The sequence below is a fragment of the Dasypus novemcinctus genome, chromosome 12 (genome assembly GCF_030445035.2).
Source record: "Dasypus novemcinctus isolate mDasNov1 chromosome 12, mDasNov1.1.hap2, whole genome shotgun sequence".
NCBI lineage: Eukaryota > Metazoa > Chordata > Mammalia > Cingulata > Dasypodidae > Dasypus > Dasypus novemcinctus.
This window is the reverse complement of record NC_080684.1, coordinates 105,950,754-105,971,013: the sequence shown is the minus strand read 5'-3', so window position 1 is coordinate 105,971,013 and position 20,260 is coordinate 105,950,754. Positions and strand designations below refer to the sequence as shown.

Here is a 20,260-nt window from a genome sequence, read left to right as displayed (position 1 = left end):
CTTAGTCTGTAGGCCTGAGTTGCTCAGGAGGGGCCAAATCGTTTTATGCAGAGGAACAGGAGAAATGGGATAGAAGATGGCCAAATTGTAGCACAGCTTAGCGTGGAAATCCATTGTCCCATGCACCTGCTGGCTTGGCTGGTATGAAGGGGCTCATTTCCATGAGAACTCTGCCCAGGGTGGGAGCGCCCAGTCCTCGAGGGTGCTTCGTGGCTGTTCGTCCACTGCAGCTGTTTATCGAGTGCCTTTCCTGGACCTGGTGTCGGGAACCAGGACAGGAGAGAAAAATCCAGCAAGATCCTTGCACAGACAGGAGAGGCTCAGAATAAAAAGAAGATAAGCCACAGGGACGCAGGCAGGCACAGAGGAACGTTCTGGAGTTTCATGTGCGAAGAGGGCTCCTGGGAGAGGGGCTCCTGGGAGCCTGGCGTCGGCCCTGGGAGGCGGGACTTGGTGGCCGCGGGCTGGCTCACTGTGGAGCGCGAGCCTTCCTTGAACCCACATGAACGCCCGCCCCGGCCCTGCCACCTCTCCCTGGGAGACTTGTTTCCAGCCTGCGTCCCCAGCCCCCTCGTCCCCCGTTCCTCCTTGATCTCAGAGCCCCCTGCCGTCCCTCTGCTTGGGGATCCCTAAGTGCCGGCATCTGCAGGCGTGAGGGGACAGTGCAGGACAGCGGTCATGGGCACAGGCTCTGAGCCACTCGTCTGTAACGTGGGGCGGGAACAAACAGTTCCTGCCTTGTAGAGTTGCCATGAGGTTTACTAGTGCTTCAGATAGGATTGGTGCCCTGGAAGCTCACGAGATGCGTGGTGCTGTTCTAGCATCTTCCTCACCTCTGCTAGTTCTAATGGTCACAGGCGGCGCGTGAGAGGCCTGTGCAGCCCCTGCCCTCCAGCCCCTTGGAGCAGACGGGCACTTCAGCTCTGCCCAGTGACCCTCCGTGAAACTCCCTTTAGCCCACACCTGCTGCTGGGGCTCCGTCACCTGGTCCTCCCGTGCCCGGCACTGGCCGCCCTTGGAAGTACGTGCAAAATGAGTGAGTGAATGAATGAGTGAGTGATGGATCCCCCCTTCCCCTGCCAGGGCCTCCCTCTCCCGCCAAGGAGCATGAAACGCAGCCTGCCTGGCTGGCCCGCCCTGGACGAGTCTTTGGTGAGTACCCTGCTGGGGTCCCAGGTGCGGGCGGAGCCCGAGGGGGCCAGGCACACGCTCCCCGGGTCCCCTCCAGTCAGGCCACGCGGGATGTGTGTAGTTCCTCGGCCACGAGGGGGTGCCGCTGCGCGACAGCGCTGCCTGCCCCGGGGGCTTCTTAGGGACTTGGGCCCGGGAGTTTATCAGGGCTGGTGACGTACCAAAATCCTGGGCTCCTGGAAGGAAAGCAGGTGTTCCCATAAGCCACGCTGTGTGGCTGTGCGGGGAGCCCCCCTTCTGAGGGCGTGCAGCCCAGGACCCGGTTGGAGGGCAGGCCTTTCAGAGGAGAGCGCCTCAGTCGGCCAGCTTGGCTCTTCTCTGTGCAAGACCTGGGCACCTGCGCAGGGAGTAGGTGGCAAGCAGTGCCAGGCCCTGCGTGGGGGGTGGGGTAGGTGGTCAGCAGGCGGCGCTGGGCCCTGCTCAGGGAGTAGGTGGCGAGCAGCACCGAGCCTTTGTGGGAAGTAGGTGGTCAGCAGCGCCGGGCCCTGCGCAGGGAGTAGGTGGTCAGCAGCGCCGGGCCCTGCATGGGGAGCGGGGGTAGATGGCAAGCAGCGCCGGGCCCTGCATGGGGAGCGGGGAGTAGATGGCAAGCTGCGCCAGGCCCTGCGTGGGGAGGGGGGAGTAGATGGCAAGCTGCGCCAGGCCCTGCGTGGGGAGCGGGGAGTAGATGGCAAGCTGCGCCAGGCCCTGCGTGGGGAGGGGGGAGTAGGTGATCAGCAGGCGGTGCTGGGCCCTGCGCGGGGAGTAGGTGGTGAGCAGCTCCGGGCCCTGCTTGGGGAGGGGGGAGTAGGTGGTCAGCAGTGCTGGGCCCTGCTGCCTGGAGCGACACAGGTGGTCATCACCCAGCATGGGAGTGACCCCAGGCCCAGGAGCACAGGGCCGGAGAGCCTGGCCTTGTCTGGGACCCCCCAGAACTGGGGAGCTCAGCCTGGCCTGGGCTTGGCAGGTACTTGAATGAGAGCTGAGTGGGTATGCACGGTGGGTATGAACGCATTCCCAGCACGGGGAGCAGCATGTGCCGAGGGCCTGAGGCGGGGAGAGGCACGGCAGATGTGAGGAAGGGGCCGCTGGCGGGCGGTGGGCGTGCAGGGCTGGGCTGCGCGGCTCTGGTGAGGCCACGAGGGGGTCGCCACTCCACTGAGAGCCGTGGTGGGCTGGAAGGGTCTTCAGGCGCGGGGGAGTGGGGCGGTTGGGGGTGCAGGGCGGTTGGGGGGCTGCACTGGTGCAGGTGGGGGTGCTGACTTGGGTCGGGGCGGCGGGTGGCCTTGGGTGAAGCCACATGACTCCCCGTTTTGATCTGAGGGCTGGGCCCCCCCCGACCCGGCCGCACGTCCTGCTGTTCTGCCGGGGCGCCTTGCGCTTAGTCGTTGATACTTGGAGCCGGAAGGGATTTCTACTTTTTCTGGCTAAAATGTGTTCTGAGCCCAGAGCAGGCACCTGTCACTCGGCCAGGGAGTGTGGGCGCAGGAGCTCAGGCGCGCGCCAGACCCTGGAACTAGGAAGCCAGCAGGTAGCAGATCAGTGACCCTGGCCTGAGGCCACCTGCTGTGACCCCACAGTGATCCCCAGTCAGAGCTGATGCCCCAGGGGTTCCCTGCCGGGCATGCCCCTGACCTGCTGCCCTCAGGCTCTGGCCCAGGACCGAGGCCAGGTTGGGCCCAGCAGGCTGGGGCAGGTGGCCGGATCGAGGCCATTTCATCTAGGGAACCTGCCACAGCGAACGGAACGATTTCTCTAATGTTGGGCTCACACTTGGGTTCCATTTTTCTATTGCGTAGTGAACATCCTCACAAGAAATTTTAACCCCAAGACCCTAAAATCACAGGATCCTAGAAGCACACGATTTAAAAATCGTAACTACTTGTAATTCAGTATTTTTATTCTACTTATTCGTGCCTCTTTCCAAGGGAATTTGAAGTGATAAAGGAGAAAAGGTGAGAAAAAGTGAGATGGAAAGTATGCCGAGCTGCTGGAACCTGCTGGAGCTCACCCAGCCGCAGTCCTGGCGCCCGGCAGCCCCCGGCCCCGCACAGACCCCACAGAGATGCGTGCTGGCCTGCCAAGCGCGGCCAGGAACGGTCAGCACCCAGCCCCGAAACTGCTTGTTGTGCGTTATCAGAAAGCTCGCCACAGCGCGGTGTGCGCGGTGGGGTCCTGCTTGACCGTGAAGGAGCACGCCAGCTTGCGAGATATGACTGCTTGAGTGAACGCGGCTGGTGTTAGGTTAGCGCATGAAGGAAGACGCAGAAGACATGCTGGGACTTACAGGACAGATGCAGAACAGGCAAAGCTGAGCTGCGGCCACTCCTGGGGACCGCGTGGGGCATGTTCTGCGCCTTGGCCTGGGTGCTGGGGAGCTCCTCAGGCTGCTCCAGCGACACGTGCACTTTGTGCTGGAAAGTTTTGTCTTGTTGGAAAAATAAGGCGTTACCGGGTGTAGGCAGAGCATCGTGACGGAAGCAGGGCTCTGCTCCCAGCCTGAGAGAGGAGGCAGTGGCCGGTCAGGCTTCCCACCTGCCCACACTTGGCATCTGCCCCCCACCCGCGCTCATCCTCGGGCCTCTCCTGGGCAGTGTCAGCAACAGGTACCAAAGTGGAATTCATGTGGCCCTCGATGGAGGTGGAGGGCGCAGCGTGATGTGGTGCTGGCGTGTGGCACGGTACTGGCGTGTGGCACACCACGTGCGTGGCGTGTGGAAGCCCAGGCTGGCACTGATGATGCTCAGGTGAGTGCTGTGTGGGCCAGCCTCTACCAGGAGAAGCCCTAGATACTGGAGGGGTCAAGGTTCCTTCCCTCTGGCCGTGGCTGGGATGCACGTGGGCAGGTGCAGGTCCCCAAGCTGACCAGTCCTGCGTGTGAAGCCCAGTCGTGCCTGCCTTCCTTAGTGTCCTGGAGCAGGTCCCTGACCTGCCTGTGCCTCGGCTCCCCTGTAAAGCCTCGCTGTACAGGATTGTTTTCATGTGATCACAGATATAAATGCAGTGCCTGGCACATAGTAGGTGCTTGTAGCAGGAGTGATTGGGACCTCCCCCTCTCGGAGGGTGGAGGCGGTGGAGGGCCAGTCCCCCTGTGGGGAAGGGCAGGGGCCCGCAGCCACCTGTGTGCTGTGTGAGCTTGAGCTAGTGGCTTCGTCCCTGGTCTGTTTCCTCAAATGACTTCCTCTGGGTCAAGTGCTGAGACTAGTGCCTGGCAGGTGGGTCCCTTTGGGCCACCACTGGGTGGACTGAGTGGCGGCAGTCCCTGCAAGGTGTCTGCTCTCCCACTCTCTTTTTACCTCAGCCATTTCCAGCCTCAGATGTGGGGGGCATAGCTGGCTGGGGCCCCTCAGAGGTTCCTCCAGCCAAAGGCTCCTTCTGCGGAGCTCACAGCATCAGCTGCTAGAGGAGCAGGGGCTTTCAGTGTCGCCCCAGCTGCCCGCACCCCTGGAGCTGTGGGCTTCCCCCTGGGTGGAGCTTGAGGCAAAGAAGAGTTTTCTGCAGAACACTTCAACAAGTAACATTTCCCGCTGTTTACCTGTCCATCTATCCATCTGTCCATCATTGTCCTTCCATCCGCCATCTACCCACCCACCGTCCATCCATCCATCCATCCATCCATCCATCCATCCACCATCCACCCGCCCATCCATCTATCCATTCACTGTCTGTCCACCCACCATCCATCCATTCACCATCCACCATCCATCTATCCACCATCCTTCCATCCATCCATCGTCTGTCCATCCACCATCCATCCACCTCTCCACCCCCTGCCTATCTATAATAATAGGCATCACTGATGAGGACCTCCCATCCACCCTCTCCCTCCCATTCAGGAGCTATTTTCTAAGCACTCAGGATGGGTCTCTGCTAGGGTTGGAAGGCAAAAGTCATGCTGGCAAAGGGTAGAATGGGGGGCTCAAAGGCAGTTTCTCAGAGGAGGGAAGTCCCCCGAGTTCCAGAAGTGCTTGGCGCTGGCCCTGCCCTCTGCCTGGGAAGGCGCCTCCTCTAGTGTTTGGGCTGTATGCACGGTACGCCTCCGAGAAGCCCTCCCTGACCACTCTGCCTCAAGCAGGCACCTGCCCAGTTTTCCTCTCCCACGGCACCCTGATGGTCTACCTAGCCGTATCAACAAGCTTGTCCATGAGTGCGGTGCTGTCTGCCCCATTAGAGGCTGTCCATCTCGTGCAGTCGACTGCTTGGTGCTTGGCACAGCTCTGCACTGGGTAATTCCTCGTGGAGTCAGCACCTTTGCAGGGTGGGGGAGGAGCAGTCCAGGGAGCAGGCGTGGTCCCCGGTGACGGCGCCCTCGGCCAGGGATAGGCGTCTTCCCGCCCGCTGGGGGGCCTGGCCTGGCCAGCTCTGGTTCACCGGGGGGCTGGCAGCTGTGTGGGAAGGAGGCTGTCTGTTTTTCCTGGGGAGGGCAAAGCGCCTCAGGCTTCCTAACACGAAGGGGAGATGCTGCAAAACGGGAGCTGGATCCTGATAAAAGCCGGGATTTCTGCAGCGTCCCACATCTCAGGGCTTTTCCACCCATCGCGTCAGGGAACTTGAGAAGCAGTTTCCAGGGCAGGGAATTAAGGTGGGGAAGGAAAGCGGGTGGGCCAGCGTCAGGTGCCTTCTGGATGTAGATGGGATGTCTACATCTGGGATGTCATCTCCCCAGATGCCCAGAGCTCACTGTCCCTGGGTTAGGGAAGAGGAAGTGCAAGCTGGGGGAGGCCGGGCACCTGGCCGAGGTGTGTGTGTGTGAGGAGGGGGGCGGCCAGGCCCTGCAGGGGTATTTTCTTTGCAGGCCCTTCCTTGAAGACCCAGGGCTCATTTGAGCCCCAGAGTGTCCCCAGGCAGTGGCCGGGGAGGGGTTGGTTTGTTTGTCCCTTCACTGGTCAGAGCTCAGCCTGCAGACCCTGCTTTGAAGGCCCCGTGGGGGACCCAGGCCGGCCTGACCCTGCTGCATGCGCTTTGCAGGCTGGCTGGCAGGTGGGCGCGGGGCACGTTTCCTGCACGTGGCCAGAGCCTGTCGCCAGGTGCCCAGCCTGGCCTGGCAGCCCTGCTCAGATGGGACCTCAGCAGCCCTCGTTAGCCCAGGGGTGACTTGGAGGGCTGCGGAGAAAGAATGGGGTGAAATGGGCGTGAGAGGCAGGGATATGCAGCCCCCAGGAGGCCGCCCAGAGCTGCTGGGAAGCCCTGGAAATGAAAGGAAGCATATTTACTCCATAACTTCTGCGAAGGACACATCCGCTGTTGGCGTTGGAGCAGCCTGATGCCGTGAGCCCGAGGGGGCAGCAGGCAGTGCTGGGTGCACAGCCCTTCACAGTCTGCAAAGCGCCCTGATCCTTAGTAGTCAGTGTTGGCAGTCTATTACACAGATGGGGAGACCGAGGCTGGTGGGGGCTCAGCGTCTGACTGCAGCCAGACGAGTCGAGGAGCAGAGGGGCTGGGTTGAGGCAGGGCTCCGAGCCAGGCCCAGGCCCATCCCCTCACGGCGGGCGCGTGGTCCTTTCAGAGCTAAGTCTGAAGGACTGAAAACATTTTTATTGTGCACCTGCTGTGCGCCAGGCCTGGGGCTTAGCCTCCATATGAGGCCAAGTCCCGCCCACGGCAGGGACTGGAGGTGCTGAGGTGGGGGTTCCTAAGCCCCGAGCCCCAGGCTGCCAGGCGGGCCACTGGGCCGGGTGCTGTGGGTGCTGCTGCTCATCTTGGGTGGACACCGATAAAAGACTGAAGCGAGAGCTGGGTGAGGGCCCCGGGCTGGCCGTCAGGGACGCGTGGCATGTGGGGAGCAGCCCCCGTCACTGAGCTCAGTGCTCGGCTTAGGGGGAAAGGGGCTGGGGGCAGGCTCAGCAGGCCAGGGGGCCCTCCATCTGCCAGCATCCCAGCCGGGCCGCGGGCCTCTGGAGCGTGAGGGACGCAGGGTCTTGGGGAAGGGAGGGGAGACCTGCCTGGGGAAGCTGGGCCCTGGCCTCTGCCTGGGGCTTCCAGAGCCTCACAGCGTTCCGGAGCTCCGTGAGGAGTCCCGAGTGTCCCCGGGGGCTTCCACAGACCAGGTCCTGGTGGGAAGCACGGGGGCTCGCTTTCCCCAGCCTCTCCCGAGCTGGCCTTGCACTGTCCTGGGATTCTCACGCTGCTCTTGTCATCAGCCGCTGACCCCTGTGCCCTGCCCCAGCTGGACACCGCGGTGGGACAGGGTCCCCCAGGCCTTCCGGCTGAGGGGTGCTGGAGCGCAGGCCTGGAGGCAGCAGCGGGGGGTCAGGGGGGTGGGCTGGGCGGGCAGGGGCTGCGATGGGCAGGAGTCCGCTCTGGGTCTTTGTCTGGCCTTGGCGTGCCCTGACTGGGGTGTGCTGGGCCCTCCCCACCCCCGCCCAGGGGTCGCTCTCGGGCTTATTCCGGGGCTCTCAGACCCCCTCTGTCACTGCATCAGCCTGGACTCCAGAGATCGCCCCAGCCCCTTGTCCAGGACGGGAGACGGGCCCGGCTGTCAGGAGGCTCCGCTGGCCTCAAGCCAGGCCGCTGCACCCTCGCTCCCTGCGTGGCTGCCGACGTCCTGCTCACCTGGGTCTCCACCCAGAGCCCCGGCCTCGGCGGCCTTGAGCGCCCTCCCCTGACCCCGAGCCTCTGCCGTGCCTTGCCCTGGGGCCCCACACTCGTGCTCGGGCCGGGGTGGTCAGGGTGGGACGCCCTCAGCCTGGGCTCTGCCTGGGGCAGGCCCGCCGCCTCCACCGCCAGCCTGATGACGCCGGTGGCCTCGGTTTCCCCACGGGGATGAGCTGAGATGGGGAGCAGGCCCGGCAGGAGGTGGGAAGGCGAGGGTGGGGCCTGTGGCTCTTCTGCTCCTGGCTGGTGTCCCGGGGGGCCAAGCCCAGGGCTGATGGGGCTCGGGAGGCCGGCAGGTACGTGCCTCCGCCTTGCAGATGTGCCCAGCACCCACCGTCCGGCGGCCTGGCCCCCTCTCCCAGGACCCTGGGTTTTCGTTTCCCTCCCGGGTCCAGCGACCCTCAGCCATGCAGGCAGAGCCGCTTCCAACTCGGGGCCGGGCGTCGTGGCACTGGGTCCCACTTCAGCCGCTCCTGGCCCCGGGGCCACACTTGTCCTTGCCCACCCTCTGCCCTGCCCCCCCCCCCCCACGTGCTAGTGCTCCTCGCTCGGGCCTTCCTGTGCCCAGCTCCCCTGGAACGGTGACGTGTGGCCTCGCCCTCCCAGGTGGCGGTTCCCTGTGCACCCTCTGAACCCAGGTCCCGGGACGCCAGGCTCTTTCTGATTCTGCTCTGCATCCCCCCGCACCTGCAGCAGGGGCAGAGGGGGCAGGGCCGCAGTCCCCACCGGCCGGGTGGCCCCCCGCCCCTCCGATACGCCGTCCCACCCCACCCAGGTCTGCCCTGGCCCCAGCGCCTGCGCACGGTGGGTGACGGCAGAGCTGTTGGAACGCAGCCCTCCTCCATCTGGCCCGTCAGCCTGGATGTCTGAGCCGGCCGTGGTTCCGGCTTGCCCCTCACGCCACCACCAAGGCCAGGCGCCTGGGCTTCAGGCCCCAGCCCTGTCATTTTCTGGTCTTTCTGCCCCCACCTGCTCCGCCCACTGCGATTCAGAACAGTTTTGAGATGCAAACAGAGCCGGAGCGGCAGGAGCAGAGGAAGAGGAGGAGGGCGGCTTCCTCCCGAGGCGTCGTCGGCGTCGCGAGCAGGCTGGCCTGACCCCGCAGCAGCACAGCGGACGCACACGCAGGGCTGGGCGGTCCCTGGAGCATGGGCAGCCGCCCCCGCTGTGCCCAGCCACGCCCTGGTCCACCCTCTCCGTCCCAGCCCCAGGTGTGCCCCGGTGCAGTGGGGTGTGCCCTGCAGGAGGGGCTTGGGCAGAGGCCCGGCCCGGGAGCCTCTGTCCACACTGCCCTCAGCAGCCCCTACTTGACCCTGTGCACCTGGACTCTGGGCTGTCCCTGCTGGGTTCTCGGAGCTCTTCCTGCTGCCCTCACCTCCTGGGTGGGGAAACTGAGATCTGACAGGGAGGCCACTCCCCAGCAGTTTTCAACCCTCTACTAAACTCTGCTGACAGCTTTTTGCCATTCTCCCTCCCCACCCCACCCCCGTTTCCTTCAGCCATTCCTTTGGGCAACATCACAGTTTCCTCCCTTCGGCTCCAGGATTTCACCTGCCTCTCCTTCCAGATGTGTCTCCTCACTTGTGATCCCAAAAAGTCCCCAAAATTAAGCCGTCCCTCCTCCCGTCAGGCCCTGCTACTCAGCGTGGCCCACAGTCCCTGTTTAGTTGCAGGAAGAAGTGGGAGCAGGCCTGCGCTGCGTGGGTGCCACAGGAGGGCAGGGCTGGAGGTGCTGGCGTGAGCCTTAGAGATGAGGCAGGGGCGCGGGCGTGGGCTCGCTGGCAGGACGGGCTGGGGTTCTGCTGGAGTGTGGAAGTGATGGAGCCGCCCCGCGAGGCAGGATCGGGTCCTGTGTGGGGAGGCGATGTGGCAGAGCTGAGGACCTGAAGGGGCGGGCGCACCTTGAGGCGCCCCGGCATTGAGTCTCGCCCGGTCCTGCGGGTGATCGCTCCCTCCTGTGGATGGGAAGTGGAGGGTCCAGGTGGCTGTGGCTTGCCGGGGCTGGGAGCTTCCTGAGGACAGGCTTTTCCTCACTTCTCGCCCCATGTCCAGCCAGGGCCTCTCGCCCCATGTCCACGCAGCTCTGTGTGTTGTTCCACTTGTCCTGCCCCCCCGGCCACCCGCCTCCCCCCTGCTCACCGACTCCCTGGACACCCCGCAGCCGCCTCCTGCACGTGTCCTTCGCGGCTGCCCGTTGCCCGTGGCGTCACCCACCCTCCCTGGGTGGCCTCTGGGGCCCGCCCCCCACGTGCTCCCCAGCCGCAGCGCCTGTGGCGTCCTGGCCGTGCCGTGGCCCTGCCTTCCATGGGTCTCCTTGCTGACCCCAGGCCAGCTGGGCGCCCCCTGGCGTCCAGTAGAGATCCTCCTTGTGCCCCAGGACTCAGCTCCAGGGGCCCGGCCTCCCGGCCTCCGCGGCTCCCACGGCCTCTGCTCGGTCCTCTGTTCACACCATTCCTGGCGGCGTTGTGCTTTGTGACGCGTCCGGCCCCCACTGCATCCCCCACTTGGGAACTCCTGGGTGGAGGGAAGGGGAGAGAACGTGGCGTTTGGGGGTGTCCCGGCCCCTCGTCTTCCTTCGTCCTTCAGCAGCCTGCGGGCTGGGCTGTCCTGGTCCTGGGAGAGGAGGGTGCCCGCTGGGCAAGGTACCAGCTCACCCGGAGCTCCCAGGGCAGAGCCCAGGGGCCTGGCCCGGCACCGTCTCCTTCTCTGGGATCCCACCGCCCTCCGGAGCCACCGCGTCTCCCCAACCTGGAAGGAGTCGGCTCCCCCAACGCCTGTCCCTTCTTCCTGTGGGGTTTAGAACTGCGGCTTTTGCCTTTGATTTCTAATATACTCATTTTTCTCTTGAGGTATAATTTGTATTGAAAATCACTGCCGTGCACGTTTGGCTCAAGCTTAGTTCTTCCCCTGGAAGCTCCCAAGGGTCTCTGCAGAAGTCAGGGTGGGTTTGCTCCCATACGAGAGTCACAGCAGGTCAGGGCCCGGCAGCGAGGCGCGGAACGGGGCTGTGGGCGTCTCTCTTCCTTAGTGCCCGCCGTCCCCTTGCTGCAGCGGCAGGTGCAGGAGGCAGAGGCTTCTTCCCCTGCTGTCGGCGGAGAGCCGCAGTCTTCGAAGCCCCCTTGGTGATCAGATTGAGCCATGTTGTGGACGGAATGGCACGGATGATTCCGCGGCCTTCTCGGTGCCCCCCAGAAATCCTTCCAGGGTCCCTGTTGCCTTCTACTGGCTTCCACTGGAGAGAGCGCCTTATTTTTCAGGCCCTGATTGGCATCAGTAGGAGTGCCGATTCCACTCCAAGTGAAGCAGGTTAACGATGAAGCCCCCGGAAGGGGGGCGTGGGGTATCATGACATGCCCAAGCTCACCATAGGTGCTCCCTCCAGCCGCCTCTTTTCCCTTCTTCCTGTGAGGTCTTTAGAGCTGCAGCTTTTGCCCTTTTTTAATATGTGATTTTTTCCCCTAAAGATATAATTTACATACATTGAAATTCACAGATCCTAATTGTTTTGTTTGATGACTTTTGACAGTTGTCTACACCCAGATCACTGACACCCTGATCAAATAGTGATCGTTTCTACCTCGTCAGGAAATTCCCTTGTGCACCTGCCTGGTCCATCCTCCCCTGGAGCAGACACTGCATTTCCGCCACCTTCCACTCGTTTTGCCGGTTCTTGAGCATCACGCTGTGTGTAGCCTTTTTATCTAGTGCCACTCGGCGCGTGTCCGGCTCGTGCACCTCAGAAGTCTCTTCCTGTTGACTGCTGGGCAGTGCTGGTGGTACGGACCTCCCACGGTACATTTCTCTCTCACCGGTCGGGGGACGGGTTGTGGGCTGTGTTGTGATAGAAGGCGGTGCTGATCTGTGCACACCGGAGGACATGTGCTTTCGTCCCTCGTGTGAAATGCAGAGTCCTAGGGTAGGTAAGAGCCTGTTCTCCGAAGTGGTTGCACTGTCTCCCACGCCCAGCAGCTCACGCCTGGCTCTGCCACCTGCTGCTTGGCTGCAGCCTCATTCCTCTGCGCACCTGTTCCCAGACCAGGCTCCCGCCCAGGTGGACACGCCCGTGCTCCCTGCTTGTCCCTGAAAGTTCCTTTCTCTCTAGAACTTGCTTCTTCGAGGTTCTCTTGCTGCCCCCATTCTAATCGAGTGCCATAGGAAAGTATGATTTTTGCCTGGATGTTTCTTGCTACCACGGAGTGAAAGCTTTTTCATGTCTTTACATCCTAACCAGAAGTGGAAGTCCATGGTTTTTGTCTTGAACTTGAAACATTCCTATAGAACAGCACTGTCCAAGTAGTGGCATAATGGGCCTCAGGTGTAACTTGAAACCCAGTAGCCACAATAAAAAAAGTAAGAAGAAACAGGTGAAATAAATGTTAAAGATGGATTTTATAGAGCCCAGTGTGTTTAAACTCTTATGTCAACATGTAGTCGATTAAAAACTTGAGATTTTTGCATTTTAGTTCCTGCTGTCTTTGAAATCCGGTGTATCTTCACTTAACAGCACATGGCAGTTTGCACCAACAATGTTTCTGGGGTTCACCAGCCACGGGTGAGGCAGCTCAGACCTAGAACTTGGAGATGCCTTTGGCGGAGGCCCGAGTTCAGGCCCCAGCCCTGCCTGTGACGCGCTGTGTGCCTCGATCAGGCCCCACCCCGTCTCTGAGCCTCGGTGTCCTCGTCTGAAATGGACACACCTCAGCTCCTGCGCCCAGGGCTGCTGGTTGTTCCCAAAAGGACCTGTCAAGGTTCCCTCACGTCCGCGTGGTCTGAAGGCGCTGCGTGTGAGTGGACGGCGGTGGGAGTAACTCCGGGCTGGAGAATCAGGGCAGCCTGCCCACAGGAGGGAGGGCCCGCTGGCCCGTGTGTGCAGAAGCCTCCGGAGGCTCCTCCTGGGGCCTGGGGTCTGGGGTCTGCTCCCCGCCCAGGTGGGCCCTGGAAGGTCCTTCCCCCCTGGGCCCTGTCTCCCCGTCTGTAAGGCCCGGGTGTGGGGCTGGGTGGTCTGGCAGACATGGCCGGGGACATCCTCTGGATGTTCACAGACTCGACCCCGTGGCCTGTGGGTGCCCCAGGACCCCTGCAATGGAGGGGCTTCCGGCAGGGCCTGGGGGACTGACCCTGAGGCGGTGGTGATGGCGGGGTCCTCTCCCTGGCTGCGGTCCACTGGCATGTGGCAGGCTCCTGTGATGGCCTCTGCAGAGCTGGCAGGGCCACACGTGGCTGGGACGCAGGCGGCTGGCCTGGGGTGGAGGCATCCAGGTGAGCCCCGGTCTCGGCCTACGCCGCGGGCCTGGCCCGCGATGCCACGCCAGTGAGCGTGGACACGGGGCAGCAGGGACTGTGCAGGGGTGAGGTCTGTCTGGCTGCCGGGTTGAGGCCGAGGACAGGCAGCTCCTGGGGAAGGGGTGCCTGCGGCTGACGCGGGCGTCCAGCCAGGGGAAACACTGGTCTTGGACCAGGGTGCTGGCGGCAGGCGGGAGTGAAGAGGGCGGGCCTCAGAGTCATCTGACTTTGTTCCAGGTGGGGCAGGGGGAGGGGAAGAGCCCAGGTTCTGACACAGGTCAAGGGGCGGCAGTGGCACCATTTCTTGGGGTGGGGACTCCCGGAGGGGTGCACACATGCATGAGAGGGGAATGCCCAGTTTGGACACACAGATGGAGAGAAGCGGGAGGTCAGAGGAGAGAGGTCGGGATGAGGGGTCAGGGGGCCGCCTGCGTGGGCAGCAGCTGCGCTCACGGGCCGGTGGGGAGCACGTTGCCCCGCATTGTCAGAGCTTTGTGGTCCAGGCTCCCCAGGTGCTGTGTTACACCAGCTGGTGCCGGCAGCTTTTTACATCTGTAGCCCAGCGACGCCCTTGCCCGCGCTGGACCTGCCAGGGAGAGGTCCCCACGGCCACAGCAGGGCAGGAGTGACAGAGCCGGGGCCACAGCCCATGGCCATTGCTCTCCGGGAGCACCCTGGCCGTTCATCCTGGGAGTCCTGGCAGCGTTGCTTCCCTGGACGCTGCTCTGAGAGGGGCTTCCACTGTAGTTAGCCTAGGAGGATGTTTCCCCTCCCTGGTGCCTTAACTCAAGACCCAAGAAGTGCTGCTTCTCCTAAAAACACCCAGTGGTGCGTGGCCCCAGGGGCAGTGGGCACACGGGCCCGCCAGGACACCCCTGGTCCCGTCTGCTCGGGGTCCCGCAGCAGGCGGGCTCTGCGCAAGGCTGGGCTTCCCTGGGGGGAGGGGGCGTCTTCCGGGCACCTCCTGTTGACCCGACAGCAGGGTGGGCACTTGACATTTCTGAGCTTGCCTAATTCTTAGCCACCCTGTGAAGCCGGCCTCAGTGTCCTCATTTTACAGATTAAGAAGCTGAGACTCAGAGAGATTAAGTGGCTGAGGCTGCCTGAGGCCAAAGCCCAAGTGCTTTCCAGGACGCTCGTCTACTTCTCATAGGAGCTTCCACTCTCCAGGGACTTCCTGGGTGCCATCTGTGGGCCACATGCTTCGCTCTTTCGTTTCATTTATATTTAGTAGAGAGGTTGTAGGTGTACAGAAATTTGACACATGCCGTTCAGAGTTCCCATGTATCTCCCCGTTGTTAACGCCTTCCATTGCTTTTAACCTTTAGAGCAAAGCCCAAGCCACCTGAGTGTAGGAGCCCACGGCCTGTGCGGGCAGGACTGGAACTTGACCCAACTCCCGGCTGTGACCTTGGAATGGTTGCTGGTCACATTTACATACGAGCGACCCATTTGGTGCGGCGTTCACCCTTCACTGCAGAGCGGGTTCTTAAGTCGTGTGAGTCGTGTTGAAGAAGGCATCGGCCTTTTGGAGGCCTGGGGACTTCCCTCTGGCCCGAGCGGATGCCGCCCTCGCTCCACAGCATAGAGCCACGTGTGTGCCCACGTGGGCTCTGTGCCCGCACTGACTCCACGCCCACCTGATACCAGCCTCAGCCGAGACGGGGAACCAGGAGCCGCGAGGCTCAGCGCCGCAAGCTGGGGGTCTCTCGTCCCTGCAGAGGGAGTCGTTTCCCGGCCCCCACCCTCCATCAGTGAGGAGACGAGTGAGATGAGAGGGCCGGGGCCACCCAGGGAAGTCGGGACCGCTGAGCTTGTGTTAGGGATCTGGGGGGAAAGGGGTGATTGGCCTCCGGGCAGCCCCTGAGGCAGTGCCCGGAGCTGGTCCCCCCTCGCCCGCCGTTTCTCCTCAGTTCGTGGTGCCACTGGGACCTGTTCTCGAGGGAGGAGCAGGCCCACGGGCAGCCCCAGCAGGACACAGCCCAGCAGGGCTGCGGCTTCTCCCACCACATCGGTGAATGGGTCTGAGGGAAAGGTTCTCATTGGTTCTGCCAGGTCACATGCCCACCCATTAGACCAATAATGCAGGGCTGTGATTGGCCAGGACTGGGTCATGTGCCCAGTGGGAAGCCAGTGGGGAGGGTCAGTTACCAGAAGAAGGGGGAATTCCGTGTTCACGTGGGTATGTGTGTGCACAGAAGTGTGTGCAAAGGCGGGAGAGCACGGATCTCTGCCTTCGTGGCCAGGGTGGCGGGATACCCACAGACCTTGGAGGGGCCTCTGTTTCAGGGGAAGGGGCCCTCACAAGTCCACATGTGCGTTCGCTGGTTCCTCCTGCTCCTGCTGAGAAGGGCGCTGCATTGCCCATGGTGGGGTGGGGGGAGCGCAGCTTTCTTACTAGTAGGAGGAGTGCTGCTTTCATGTTAAATGGGTGGGAAGAGTCTGCCTCGGGTGGTTGGAGGATTCACTGACCTAGTGTGCGTAGCGCCTGCTGCATGGTGGGTGTCCATGAACACTGGTTGTGCTTATTCTTGTAGATTTGTTTGGACTAGTGCAGTAGTCAGGCTGCCATTTTAAAGGCCAGCACGTTAGCTGTTGGTTCCCTTCTCCTCTGCTTCTTGGGCTGTCAGTATGATTTCTTCCAGGGGACGCCCACTTGCAGGGTGTGGTGGGATTAAGTGAGGGGTTCCCTGTCAGTGCTCCAAGGACACCTGCACAGGAGCGCCCCATCAGCCTTGGTTCTCTTCCTTGATGAAAGACTCCTGCTTGATGCATTGGGCCCATTCCAGTCTTCCAGCAGGTGTCGGGGGGCTCTGTCCTGCAAGGGGGTGGTCAGCCTGGACCTCTGTCTGGCACAGAAGCGCCCAGAGGTGGCTCCGTCCCCAGGGCCCTTGCCTCGCATTGCCCGCAGGTGCTAATGTTTTGAGGAATGTCATTTGGGTCCAGGCTTGGAGCAGACAGGCCCTGGGGACAGCTGTGTAATAGGGCCTCTGGCCTGGTTCAGCCCTCCCGAGTCGCCCGTGGCCACATGACTCACCACCCACTTTGTCCCCAAGAGAGACGACTGTTGAGGGCGCCGGTCTAGGGGACTGCCAGCCGACATCCCCAGAGCATCTGCTGAGGCAGGCCTGGGACCACTTGGGGTTAGGAGACCACCCTGGGGAGAGGGAGGGTGCCGCACCCCGAGTCAGAGGAGAGGCTGCTTTGTCCCGCCCTGTTGGAAAGGTGTGGCCAGGTACTGTGCCCACGGGGTCTGCTCGATCAGGTGGGCAAGGGCACCTCATGAGCCCAGGTGCGTCTAATGGGGGCCACGAAGGGATTAAACAGACCTTGGATAAATTATATTTGTGCAGTTAATTTGCTCCAAAAAATGTTTTCATCATTGGAAGTGTCAAGGTCAATTTTAGTCCAGTCTTTGTCCCAATTACTGTGAGCTCTGGACCCCTGCAGTCTGGATGCGCAGAGCTCTCTCGGGATCTCTCTTTACTTACACTTCAAAACATCGAAGTTTGTGGCGATACCCGGGGTCAGTTTGGAGCCCTCCAGCCTCCAGAGGCGTGGGGAGGGGAGCCCCACTTTAAACGCAGGTGTGGGAGTCGCTGCTCGGGGCTCGGGGGTTGCTGAGGGAGGAGATGCGAGAAGGGGCGGCAGGAGAGGCGGGAGGTGGGTCTCAGGGGGCTGGGCGGAGCAGGGCACAGGGGTGTGCTGCCCCAGAGGTACCCCAACCTGGCTCGGTCACCTGCTGGGGAGAGGCCCTGGCATCTGAGCCAGAGCCGGGGGGTGGAGGCAGGAGTCAGAGCTGAGTGCCTGTGGACCCCCATGGACCTGCAGCCCTGGGAAAGGATGGAGGAGCCGAGCCAGAGGGCCTGGGGCCCAGAGGTCCCTGCTACAGAGGACACGAGGGGCCAGAGCTGCATTTTCTAAAGCTCCTGGGGGACTGTGGGTCATGGGTGGGCAGATCCCAGCCCCAGCCCTGGTCCACGATACCAAGTAGGGCACGTGAGACACCCTTTCAAATTAACTAAGCCACGAAAGCGTGGTGGCTGCTGAGAGGGTGCTTGAAATGTCAGTGCTTTCGGGCGAAGGACGGCTGTCCCTGCCAGGACCTCCGCAGGCGGAGAAGCGGCCCAGTGCACCTAGCCTCGGGGCCCGGCTCCAGCTCGGTCGGGGTCATGAGGACTGAGCGGATGGGAGCCGCTCGCACCAGCCGCCAAAACCCAACCCCGAAGCTCCCCGACAGGAGCTGCTTCCCCAGCAGGCGTGGGCGGCGTGCCCGGGCCGGGCCTTTGGGAAGCGAGTCCCCTGAGGGGCGAAGAAGCCCGTGCTGGGACAGGGGTCCTGCTTTCAGAAGCAGCGCCGCGTCCCCAGGCATCCCTCTCTGGGTGGTCCCTCCGCTCTGGGAGCTGCTGTGTATCGGGGTGCTCAGGGAAGCGGTGGGCAGGTGGGAGGTGGGGCAGGCGGGGCCTCTCCAGGTGGAGTCCCGGGAGGAGAAGGTCTGAAATTCGGGGGGCTAAGCAGCTCCCCCCACCTTGGGCAGCAGCTCGTACATCCTGCCCTGCCAGGGACCCCAGCAGTCAGCACCAGCCTGTGCGCAGAGGTGGGACCCACCTGTCCCCGCCCAGATGGCTCCAGCCTGGCTCGCACTGGTGGCGTCCCCCCTGGCTTCCGCGGTGGCCACACGCCTGTCCTAGAGCCGCCGTTTGCTCTCCGTGGCTCCGACGGGGACGACTGAAGTGCTGGCCCCTTCCCTCCCCTCCCACCCCCACCCGTCCTTCCTTCTCATCTCCAGGCCCTGCCCAGCCTGCCCACTTTCAAGGGCCAGCCCCGACGGCTCCTCTTCCGGGAAGCCTCCCCACACCCCAGCGTAATCCGGGCTCCCCCTCTGCCCTCCTTACGTGTCGACTGGAAAAGAAGCAAAGAGTGAAGAGCAGCGAGTACTGTAGCCAGCCTACGTGCTCCCTCCCGCCCAGATGGGTCGACACTGGCCTTTGGCCGCACCTACTTCTGATCACGGCAGGAACTACAGCATCACGGGTGAAGTGGGCGTCCTGCAGGGCCCCTCCCACGGCCACCACAGCCGTGAGCGGGGCACATACCAGCTCAGGGTTCGAACGTCCACTGCCCGTCCTCAAAACCAGTGTTCCGTGGTGCCGGCTTTTCACCAGTGGCACCGGGTGGCACGTGCACTGCTGGTTCTCACCCCACAGGATGGTTTCAGGACTCTGCGCGTCGGCCCGCGGCTCCTGGCTTACCCCCGACTGCTGGGCGCGTCTCCACCAGATTGTTCCCGTTGGCTGGTTCACCTGCCCGCAGTCCCTCTCCCCACCTCCTGGGCAGGTGCCGCAGGCCGCCAGGGCTGCCCGGGTGTGTCCCCGGAAGTGGAGCTTTGGGGCCTATGGGTGCCCGCCTTTGCCTTCAGCCTCACCCGTGGGACCACACTGCCCCCTCCCACCGCTGGGGGCCCCCTCACGCCATGCCGCCGCCTCCGTCCCGTCATGCTTGTCACGCTGTGGTGCGGAGCCGTGGGAACCCTTCTCAGCCCCCGCCAGCAGCCGCTCTCAGTGGGCACTTCCTCGGGGCCGGATGCTTTACCCACCTCGTTTTGGGGCTCGGGGAGCTCGCCGTCAGCAGGACCACAGAGACGCGCCCAGCGCCAGTCTGTCGGCCTACCCCACTGGTCACTTTGCTCTGCGTGTGCCATGGGTGCCTGGTGGGAAATGCAGACGTGGGCAGGGGCTGCCGGCTGCAGAGAGGAGCGGGCCACGCGCTTCTCTGGGCTTCCAGGCAGCACTGCACGGAGAGCTCACGGTCAGCAGAGGCGCGCTGGTGAGGGCCGTGGCGGGGCGAGGCCAGGCCTGACGACCTGCCACCAGCGCGGGCCGTCCCCCCAGCAGGTGCTCCTGGCAGCAGTGCAGGAGGCCGCGGTTTCACCTTTGGATAGTCAACGTTCCCCGTGGCAGTCAAGGGCGCTTGTGAGGTGTCAGTGTCTGCTGGCACTCAGGGTGGTGTGGTCAGCAGCTGGCGCCTGACCCCACAGCGATCCTGTGTAGGTGCGAAGAAAAGCGCGACTCGAGACGTGGTGCATGGCTGTACGCCATGCGTGCCGCGTGCAGCCCTCGCCTGCCGGCCCCGTGAGGCAATGGATGGCACGGTCCCCGCGGAGCTGGGCACCTCGTGGAGAGCAGGGAGCAGGCGCCCTGGCTCAGACGCGCTCCCCGGGCCCAGGCAGGGCAGGAGGAGGGGGAGCACCGAAGCCCCTTCCCTGCAGCGCTCGCAGCACTGCCTGGACCAGGCCCGGCCTGGGAGAAGGGCACCTGCCTCCCAGACAAGGTTGCACGAGGCAGGGGCTGCTCGGGGAATCAGGGCCGAGGGGAACTCCGTGTCCCCCTGGCTGGCGTACGCCCCTGCCGCTGAGGGGCGAGGGGGCGAGCAGAGAGGGCGCGGGCTTCCGAGCCAGGACAGCAGGGGGTGGCCCTGAGGCGTGGGTCCTGGGAGCTCTGCCCTTAGGCCTCGATGCTGGGCAGGCCCCACACGCCGCGGCACCGAGGCCAGAACGTGCCACGCTCACGTTCCCTGCCTGGCGCGGCAGCTTTCCACAGGCCCCCCCGCCCTGTTAAGGCTGAGCCCCTAGCCGGGGGTGCCAGCCCTCAGCCCCCTGACCGTTCCTCCGAGCCTTGGCGCACTGTGCCTCGCTTGGAGTCTTTCGGGCTCTCAGAGGTGGAAGTGGGCCTCCCCGCCGGTTCCCAGCCTCTCCCGGGACTGCTGCCCGCGGCCTCGAGCTGCTGTCATGGCCCCGGCCCTGTCTGTCCAGTCGGGGCCCTGCTTGTGGCTGGGGGTCCAGGGCACGGGAGGTGGCCCTGGTGACACTCCTGCTGCCGGAGGCCACTGGGGAGAGGGTTTGGTGCCTGGTGCTTTGGAGGGGACAGTGCTGTGCACCCACTGGCCAGTCCTGGACGGGGGAGCCGTGTCATCTTCAGTCTAGTTTGTGGAAAGTGAGGCTCAGAGAGGCTGGGAACAGCCCAAGGCACACAGGGGTCAAGGTCGGAAAGGTCTGTGCGGGGGGAGCGTGACCTGCCGAGGGGTGTGCCCCGCACTGTGAATCCCGCCAGCAGGAGGTGGGCCCGGACCCCAGGGCCACCGCAGAAGTCCACCTCCCTGAGGGTCCCACTGGGGAGGGCGGGTCTGAGGTCAGGGGCCCCGCGCAGGAGGCAGA

At 63.4% G+C, this 20,260-nt stretch overlaps 1 protein-coding gene across 3 annotated transcripts in view; it reads left to right on the top strand.

Annotated features, from left to right (window-relative positions):
- PHF21B (PHD finger protein 21B) overlaps window positions 1–20,260 on the top strand; it is a 109,965-nt gene that overhangs the window by 41,237 nt on the left and 48,468 nt on the right. The gene's annotated exons all lie outside the window — the stretch shown is intronic.